This window comes from Lates calcarifer, unplaced genomic scaffold, assembly GCF_001640805.2.
Source record: "Lates calcarifer isolate ASB-BC8 unplaced genomic scaffold, TLL_Latcal_v3 _unitig_1277_quiver_2156, whole genome shotgun sequence".
In the NCBI taxonomy this organism is placed as follows: domain Eukaryota; kingdom Metazoa; phylum Chordata; class Actinopteri; family Centropomidae; genus Lates; species Lates calcarifer.
Genome location: NW_026115412.1, coordinates 5,168 through 13,414, shown reverse-complemented (window position 1 = coordinate 13,414; position 8,247 = coordinate 5,168). Strand labels below are relative to the sequence as shown.

Below are 8,247 nucleotides of genomic sequence, written 5' to 3'. Positions count from 1 at the left end.
TGTGATCACTGCACAACTACATGTGCAAACTTCAAACACAGGTGATCACATCAGTGGAGAAAAACTACTACTACTTTTATGGCTTGTCTTGTGGGGATAACCTTTTTGCTCTAAGTTAAGAGGTTATCATCCCAGCAATGTTGCAAATTGCATGTCTTAAAACACATAATTCAATTTGATTTAATGTATATAACAATGTGTTGTCACTCACCATTGGAGCTCACCTCTCTAATGAGATATGAGGCCCTGTGTCCATCAACATGGTTCAAATTATCAGTTCATGATTGAAAGTAGATTTCTGACTAGCTACTTAGCAGTTAGCTGAAAAGCTAGTTTTAGTCAGCTAGCAGGACTGACAGTAGTTACCTCACTAAATTGGGAAGGGAAAAAAGCCCTCTAAATAAAATATTTCCTGCTGAGTTTTTATAACAATGGTTAATCAGTTGCCTATTGTTGAGAGGCTTTTTAAGCTGGCCTGTGTTATGCTGAGTGACACTAGTTATTTGAAATTTGGATATTATTCATACATTTTTCCACCACTTTTCTTTCCTCCCTTAGGCTTAATGAGGGTTAGTAACAGAACAATGTGCCAATGTAGTTTTGTTATGAAATGTCACATTAGCAGATATTTTTGCATTTGGTCTTGAGATGTTTTAATATTTTCACAGATGAAAAGTAAAATTGGTATAGGACCCGCGTGGTTACATGCCAGGATTATGCTAAATGAAACTGGCTTTGACAGTTTCATTTCTGTATCAATATGTTCATAACATATAGGTTTAACTCTCTCTCTCCTCTCTCTCTCTCACACATATATATATATATATATGTGTGTGTGTGTTTATTAATTTATATATAGGATGCAAAACATTTTTATGGATTGCCTATAATAAAAAATGAAATATATACCCCTTGCTTCCCTGACAATTATCCGTCATCATTGTGATGTTTTTTGTTGTTTTTTTTCATTGTGCTTTCAGCCTAATGGGAAACAGAGTGCCACATTTCTTGGGTTTTGGCCATCTAATGAGGCCAATTACTGCGTTGTCCATATCATGTGCTGCTGCCCACCATCATACCCTCTCTGCTATTTCCACTGCTAAGTAGCAGATCACCTTACCGCCTCCTCAAGCACTAGGGTGCACACAAAGACTGATTAGTCTTTCTCTTTTTTTTTTAATCAAGAAAAAGTTGTGTCAATGATACTGTGCAGTGGAAATAATTACCCTCCTGTTTGCAATGAGATCTTGTGGCCTGGCATGGCTACAGGCCTAATTAGAATTTGTTATAACCCCAGGAATTATAAACAAGCTCACAAAACACCAGTTTTGATTAGTGCTCTGCCAGTGTTTGAAAATAACAAAGATACAGCAGGTGCTGCATAAATGCTAAATGCGGGCATGTAGAAATCTGTGAAGCAATTTCAGACAATTATAAAGCAAAAACATTTATTGTTTGTCTGTATTTTATTTACTGCAATCTTATTTCAGAAATGAAAAGTCATGACACAGATGAGACTTGTGGTTTTGTGTGCAGCACTGCAAAGCAACCACAAGTGCAGATTTTCAAGAGCAGTGCATCAGACACATCAACAACTTAAAGGTCATTTCCACCTATAGTTTTCATGATCTTATACATTTTTCATCCACCTACATTAACTTTCATTCTCAATAAATTATTAATGAGTGCAGAAAGGAGGTTGATGAAGAGAGAGATTGGCAAGTGCATAAAATAGCCTCAACTCTACATATTGATACACCCTCATTACCTCCTACTGGCTGCTACTATCGATTAGCTCAAGTCCATTTGTAGATTCAAACTACTTGACTGCTATTGTAGCAATTAGATGATCCTTCAAGGAGAGTATTAATAGAAAGCATATTGCTTCCTACTGCGGATGTACTTAGAAGAAACTACAGTAGGTTGTGTTCTTTTACAGAGGTTGTCCACTTTGTTTAAAATCCTTTGCAACTTGTGCAGTGAGACATTAAATCCAGCCATTAAAATTAAAGGTAATTTGGTGCATTTTACAAGATCCAGTTTGAACATTGCTTCAAATACCTTTGTTAAGCTTTTGGCTTCACACAGACCTCAAAGTTGTTTAAAAGAAATAAATTAAACATTTTTGAGAGCTCCTCTCTAATTTTCTTATTATTTATGGAGCTAAAAGATACAGGCTAAAATCAATCTGACTAAAAGCTTGTAAAAAAAAAAAAAAAAAGAAAAGAAAAGAAAATTCTGATAAATAGAATGATAATATTTAATTTGTCATTCACTACTACTTCTTCATTCAGGAATGACACAAAGTTGAGAACTGATCCCCTACTGTGTAGTTCAATGTCAGTCTCTAGTTGTGTCTGCTTGTGACTTTACTTTTCGTTATTGGGCAACCAAATTATTAGGCGGATCATGCTCAAGCCAACTCTAGGCGTTCTCGCCAGTGTGGCTGGAACTTGCAGTCTCTTTTCCTCTCTGTTGATGTTGCAGCTGTAATTAACAGAGATGGTTACTCTAACTTGCCTGCTGTCCTGAAAGAGTGCGTCCAGTCCAGCAGGCCAGTTATAATGTCAAGCCCTGATATTACATGTCAACATATTATAGTGTAACTTGCTGAAAAAAAATCGCAACTTTGAGAAACACATCATTCCCAAATTATTTAAACAAAAGCGTCATTATAGTTCCACACCACAAAGTCCCTACACCCAGCGCCACCAGCCGTCAGTAAATATCATGGAGTTCTTATAATCAGGGCAGCCTCTACGCAAATATGTCGTCATTGGCCACAACGTGTCTCCTCATTGGCCACGACCTTCTAGGGAGGGGCAGAGATAGGCGGAGAAAGGAAGTGATAACAGATTTAAGCCAAGTTTGAACAGCTGCCTCTGTTTGCTAGTACTGTGAGAAAACGTCGTCACCGAAGAGGTCCGAAGAGTTTAAAACGAACTCTGAACTCTGTTCTTTGTCGAACTCGAGTGAGACTGAACGCTGAACACACCTGCGGCATGAAGGTAAGGCAAACAGTTAGCGGCTAGCGTTAGCATTAATGTTATCGGAGAGCGTTAGCGACGAGCGTTAGCATCGTTTTTATTTGCGTGGGTTTAAGTGTTTTTGTGCTCCAGCTTGATTATTTTAAGCCAGTTTATGGCGGATTATCATGTCGATGTGATCTTTCTGTGTCTATCTGTAGTGGTATTGAATCGCTTTGCCTGTCTGTTTTACATCTACTTATGGTTAGCTTCTCTGTGGTTGTTTTGCATCGTATTGTGTCTTTGGAGTTTCTTGCCTGTTCCGGGTCATTTAACGTTTCTTTGTGTTTCAGTGTGGCAGTTAAGCATCTTATTGTGATCGTTTTGCGACTCTGTTTTTTGCCTCTTTGTCACTTGTGTGTCTTTGTAGCTTTGTGGTGGTAATCTGTCCATAGCCATCCATTGATCCCCTGTTGTGTATATCATTGAGTAGACATTTGTTTGTGGGCACTTGAGGCTTTATTGAGGTCAGTTTGGTGTTAAATACAAGCTTGGAAATTAGATTTTAACACTGTGCTCCTCCACAAGTTTTAAGCCACAAGAGTAGGTCATAATGTATGACCTGAAACAATGAGAACTATTTTAAAAATTGCTTTTCTCTCTGAGATCAATAAAGTCATATTCTAGTAACATAATTAATTTATTCACCTCAAATCTCAAACTGTGATTGTGGTTCCAGTGTTAGGTTTTCAGTGTTGTATTCATCTACACTGTTCAAGTTTTGGAGGTAAACTGTTCTATTAGGTTATTTGTTTTTCAAGTGTTGTACTTGTGTTTTCCAGGTTTACTTGTTCAGCTGCTGCAACCTGGACAGAAACACCAGCTCTCACCTTACAGACCAAACAGGTATGTGTCCTAAAGATTTACCCACTCAGTGTTGATGAGCTAAATTATTAATTAGTGACAGTGTCATTGTTTAAATATTTTGGTATTTAATGAGTTAAGTATTGAATATAATAATGACTGCTTAATCGTGTCTATAAATTGTCAGAAAATAGTATCAGTTATAATTATTAAAAATTCAAAATAGTTGTAAGTTAATTTTTGGTTTTGGGGTTAAACTGTTGATGAGGAATAGGTCATAGTGTATTGATTGTTTTCCTTTGTATATTTCTCTTTTTATTTCCTCCAGGTGTCACCATTTTGTCCACGATCGCAGAGAGGCTTTGTGCAATGAAGAAGTTCTTTGAAACCAGGACTTAGACCTCCAGGTAATTCACAAATAGCTTTACATAGACTCTCAAATACAGAACACTGACATTAAATATTTTCAGTAATTGATCTGAAGTCTGAATAGTTTGACTTGCCACAAAAAGACTTAACTCATTATTAAAGTTTATTTACATAGTACATAGTTCATGAATGTACAGTTCTGTCTCTCTCTCTCACTCTCCTAAGCCTGGCACACACTAAAAGATTTTTAAAATCTTACCTGATGTAGAAAATGTGAGAGACCACACACATGATGACAAATAATGTTGGATTTCACTGTTTGTTCTAATAGTGTATGATGTGCAACGTGAAGACCAACACAGCACACCACACACTAACAGATTCACCACCAACAACCAGACTCTGGACTCTCAAACATGGCGGATGACAATGTCTCTTGATTGTTGTGCTTCTGTCTTCAGTCAGCTTGTTTCCTGATTGGCTAACTCTGTGGATTATTCCATGTGACAATCCACAGAGTGCATGCTCAGCTTTCCTCTGTGTACTCCCCATATGCAGGATTTTCAATCGTAAATATTGAACATGTTTAATATTTATTGATTTGATTGTCTTTGGAGCAGATCAGGGAGGGTAAAATCACTCGAACACACTTCACACAACAGGAGAATTTTGCCAAGATAATTGTTAGAGCCAACCGATAATCGGGCCTTTGCTGACTTTGATCGGGAGAGGGGATTTGGGCCAATAATCAGCTCGATTATTTTTTGGCGTGTAGCCCGCTTTACTCTTTCTCTCTAATTTTGTCTCTTTCTCTCTTCCTTGCTCTCTCAACCAAATTTAGTTCAAATTTACCTTACCTTTGGGGAGAAAAAAACATTTCCATCCACTGCTGTTGTGTGAATATCAGGAGTTGCTGGAGTCAGTTCTTTAGTCAGAGCAGCTTCTTCTGTCTTTGTGTATAAAGCAAATTTAACTCTTGGACTAGTTCTGATTAATCCAGAACCAGTTAGTCCACACTCTGGTTGTAGATTTAGTGTCTTTTACTTAGATCTTTTGACAGTTTGAAGTTCAATACCTAGAAACTCTCTGTGTTTTTATTTTGATGTGCTAAAAGTCACATCTTTATATTAATGTTTGTTGTATTTTTCTCCACAGGATTTAAACTTCAACCATTAAATCACAGAGAGAAGAGACAGACGTGAAGACATTTCCAGAAGGTCAGTGTTAGTTTATTCTTCAGTCTGACTGTCATTGTCTCAGCTGCAGTTTGACACTTTAAAACCTCGTCTGGAACAAATAGCAACAAATTAAAGCTGCTTTAACTTACCCGTATTAGTATTTTTCAGCAATATAGCTGCAAAAATATGTTTGAAAAAAAACAAAATACATATAAATGTAAAACCTTAGTTTAGAATAGAATAGAAACCCTTTTAATAACTAGGTCTAAAAAATAAGTTTAAAACTTTTAATAAATAAATTAACCTTTAAATGTATATTTAAAAATAAACATAAAACCTTTAATGTGTTTGGAACCTTAAATACATAGATCTATAAAAAGTAAATATAAAATCATTTAAAAATACCAGGGCTCCAGACTGCGACCAATTAGTTACATTTTGCAACCATTTTTTGAGACAGTGTAACAAAATTTTACAAGTGGGAGCACCAGTGCGACTTGCAAATATTCCCCCAGCCTTGTGGGTTCTGGTCCAGTGTTTCCTAAACACTGCTTTATTTGTGGTGACCCAAATCATTTATGCTCATGCTACTTCTTTGATCACTCTGCCCGGGGTGGGGCTGCATCCTCAGTGCATGCACCACACATGCACACAGGGAGCGGAAGTGAAACGGGTGAATTTAGGTAACTTGAGTTAATGGCAACTACACCTGTTACTCTTAAGTGCATTAAAAAGTAAAACCCACTGGCTTTTATCCTTTCTTTATCAATCACCTGCAATATTTTCAACAGTTGATGGTAGTCTCCCAATTTGTTTAACGCAACCACAGTGCGCTGGTTAAGCTAATTTTATTGTTGTGAACATTACTGTTGCTGCTCTAGAAACATTATTCATTTGTATTGAAAATATGACTCAACTCTACTCCTGCTCTGAATTTATTCTTTTGAAAAATGAAAAAAAAAACAAAAAAACAGTTATTTAGTAATGAAAAAGAACCAGTAACAGTATGAGCCGGACTGATAAGGGTCTAGATGGATAAAGATAAAATCCTAATGATACCCATCCCTACAGCTGGTTAGAGGCTTTGCCCTGACTTGGAATGAGCAAATCACTGTTCAAATCCCCTCAGTATAAGTCTGGTTTAACCAGTGATATTTTGTGATTATTGTTTTTTATTATGCATAGTGGCATCATTCTATAAAGTATGAAGGATTACTTTATTTTCGCTCATGTTAAAGAGCAACTTAAATGGCTCATATCAATTTTAATAATAGCTTTTTGTTCAAAATTAAACAATATATTGTTATTATCTATTTATTACTAAAGCATTTATTAGTAATATAGTTAACATGGAATAGATCTGAATTTGTTGCATTGAATGTTGATTTAAACCTGCTCCTAAAATTTTCAATAAGGAGCACCAGTGCCACTAGAGGCAAAGTTAGTCTGGAGCCCTGAGTACATTTCAAACCGTAAAGGAATAGGTCTAAACAAAACATTTAAAGAACCTTAAAATACAGGTTTGATAGATAAGGTTGAAACCTGTAAAAATAAATTTTGAACCTTAAAAGGTTCTAAAACAAACCTGTAGGATCTTTATTTAAAACTAAAACATAATTATGAAACTTAAAATATTTAAAAACCCTTACAAAATATGTCTGAACAATGAGTGTAAAACCATAAAAACACAACTAAATAGTTTAGAAAGACACTTGTTTTTATTCCAGACAACAAATCATAGCAAAGATAATGACAGACATGTGACCACGAGGAAACAATTGTTAGAGCTGGTTAGAATTAATGTAGTTATGAGCACATTTTCCAAAGATGAATATGTCTACTAAGCATCTTTGTGATCATTTTAACTGCTTGTGGTACAATTATTAATTAAATAATTGTTGAATGAGGTGTTTAGTAAAGACATATTAGTCTTTGGAAAATGTACCATTGACTACATTATAGATGGTGGAAGTCTTATCTAATTAATGGCTTCGTAACACTTCTGTTTTCTTTCATCTTCAGCTGCTGTAGTCGTCTTCTGCAGAGACAAGAACACATATTAATCACAGAAACTGATCAGTAAACCTAAATAATTTTATGACATACATATTCTCTATTTTAATGTTTTTATGCTTTACTGTACTATGACTACTACTCTTAAAGTAGCTGTTTTACCTTTGTTTTCCACATATTCACACACACCTTTACATAGTGTGTGTGGTGTAGTGTAGTGTTAATTGATCCTTGACAGGAAATTACTTCAGTACTATTCTATTCCAGTGTGTTTGTGGGTTAGGTTAGATTTTCATTTTGGTATTTTGCCAGAGTGCAATATCAGTACTCAAATCCAATCTATTACTGTGTACATAGTTCTATTTAGACTGTTATATTGTTTATTATTGCATTTCTGCATTACAAAATCACTTTTGTCATATGAACTCAAAAACAGAGAAACTCAACCCAAAAGTAATTTCATTTGTTCATCCTTTTTGATGCCATACTATATTTAATATGATTTTTTGACCATTTTTGACACTATACTGTGACATTTTTTAACCGGTTTTGACGCCATAGTATACTATGACATTTTTGACATCTTATTATACTATGACAATTTTTGACACCCTCCTATACTATGACATTTTTTGACCATCTTTTGATGGTTTTTGACACCATACTACTCTGACCATATTTGACCATTTTTGACCCCTTGCTATAAAATGACATTTTATGACCTTTTTTGACCATTTTTTGATGGTTTTTGACACCTTACTACTCTGACCATATTTGACGCCCTCCTATACTATGACATTTTTTGACATCTTACTATACTGTAACATTTTTGGACTGTTTTTGACACCTTCCTACTC

General features: G+C 35.5%; 1 long non-coding RNA gene across 1 annotated transcript; it reads left to right on the top strand.

Annotated features, from left to right (window-relative positions):
* The first annotated feature begins 2,775 nt into the window (after positions 1–2,775).
* LOC127139331 (uncharacterized) lies at positions 2,776–5,416 on the top strand. Its single transcript, XR_007809511.1, has 4 exons — positions 2,776–3,008; positions 3,809–3,872; positions 4,159–4,237; positions 5,355–5,416. It is a non-coding gene; the product is annotated as an uncharacterized LOC127139331 (long non-coding RNA).
* The last annotated feature ends 2,831 nt before the right edge of the window (positions 5,417–8,247 follow it).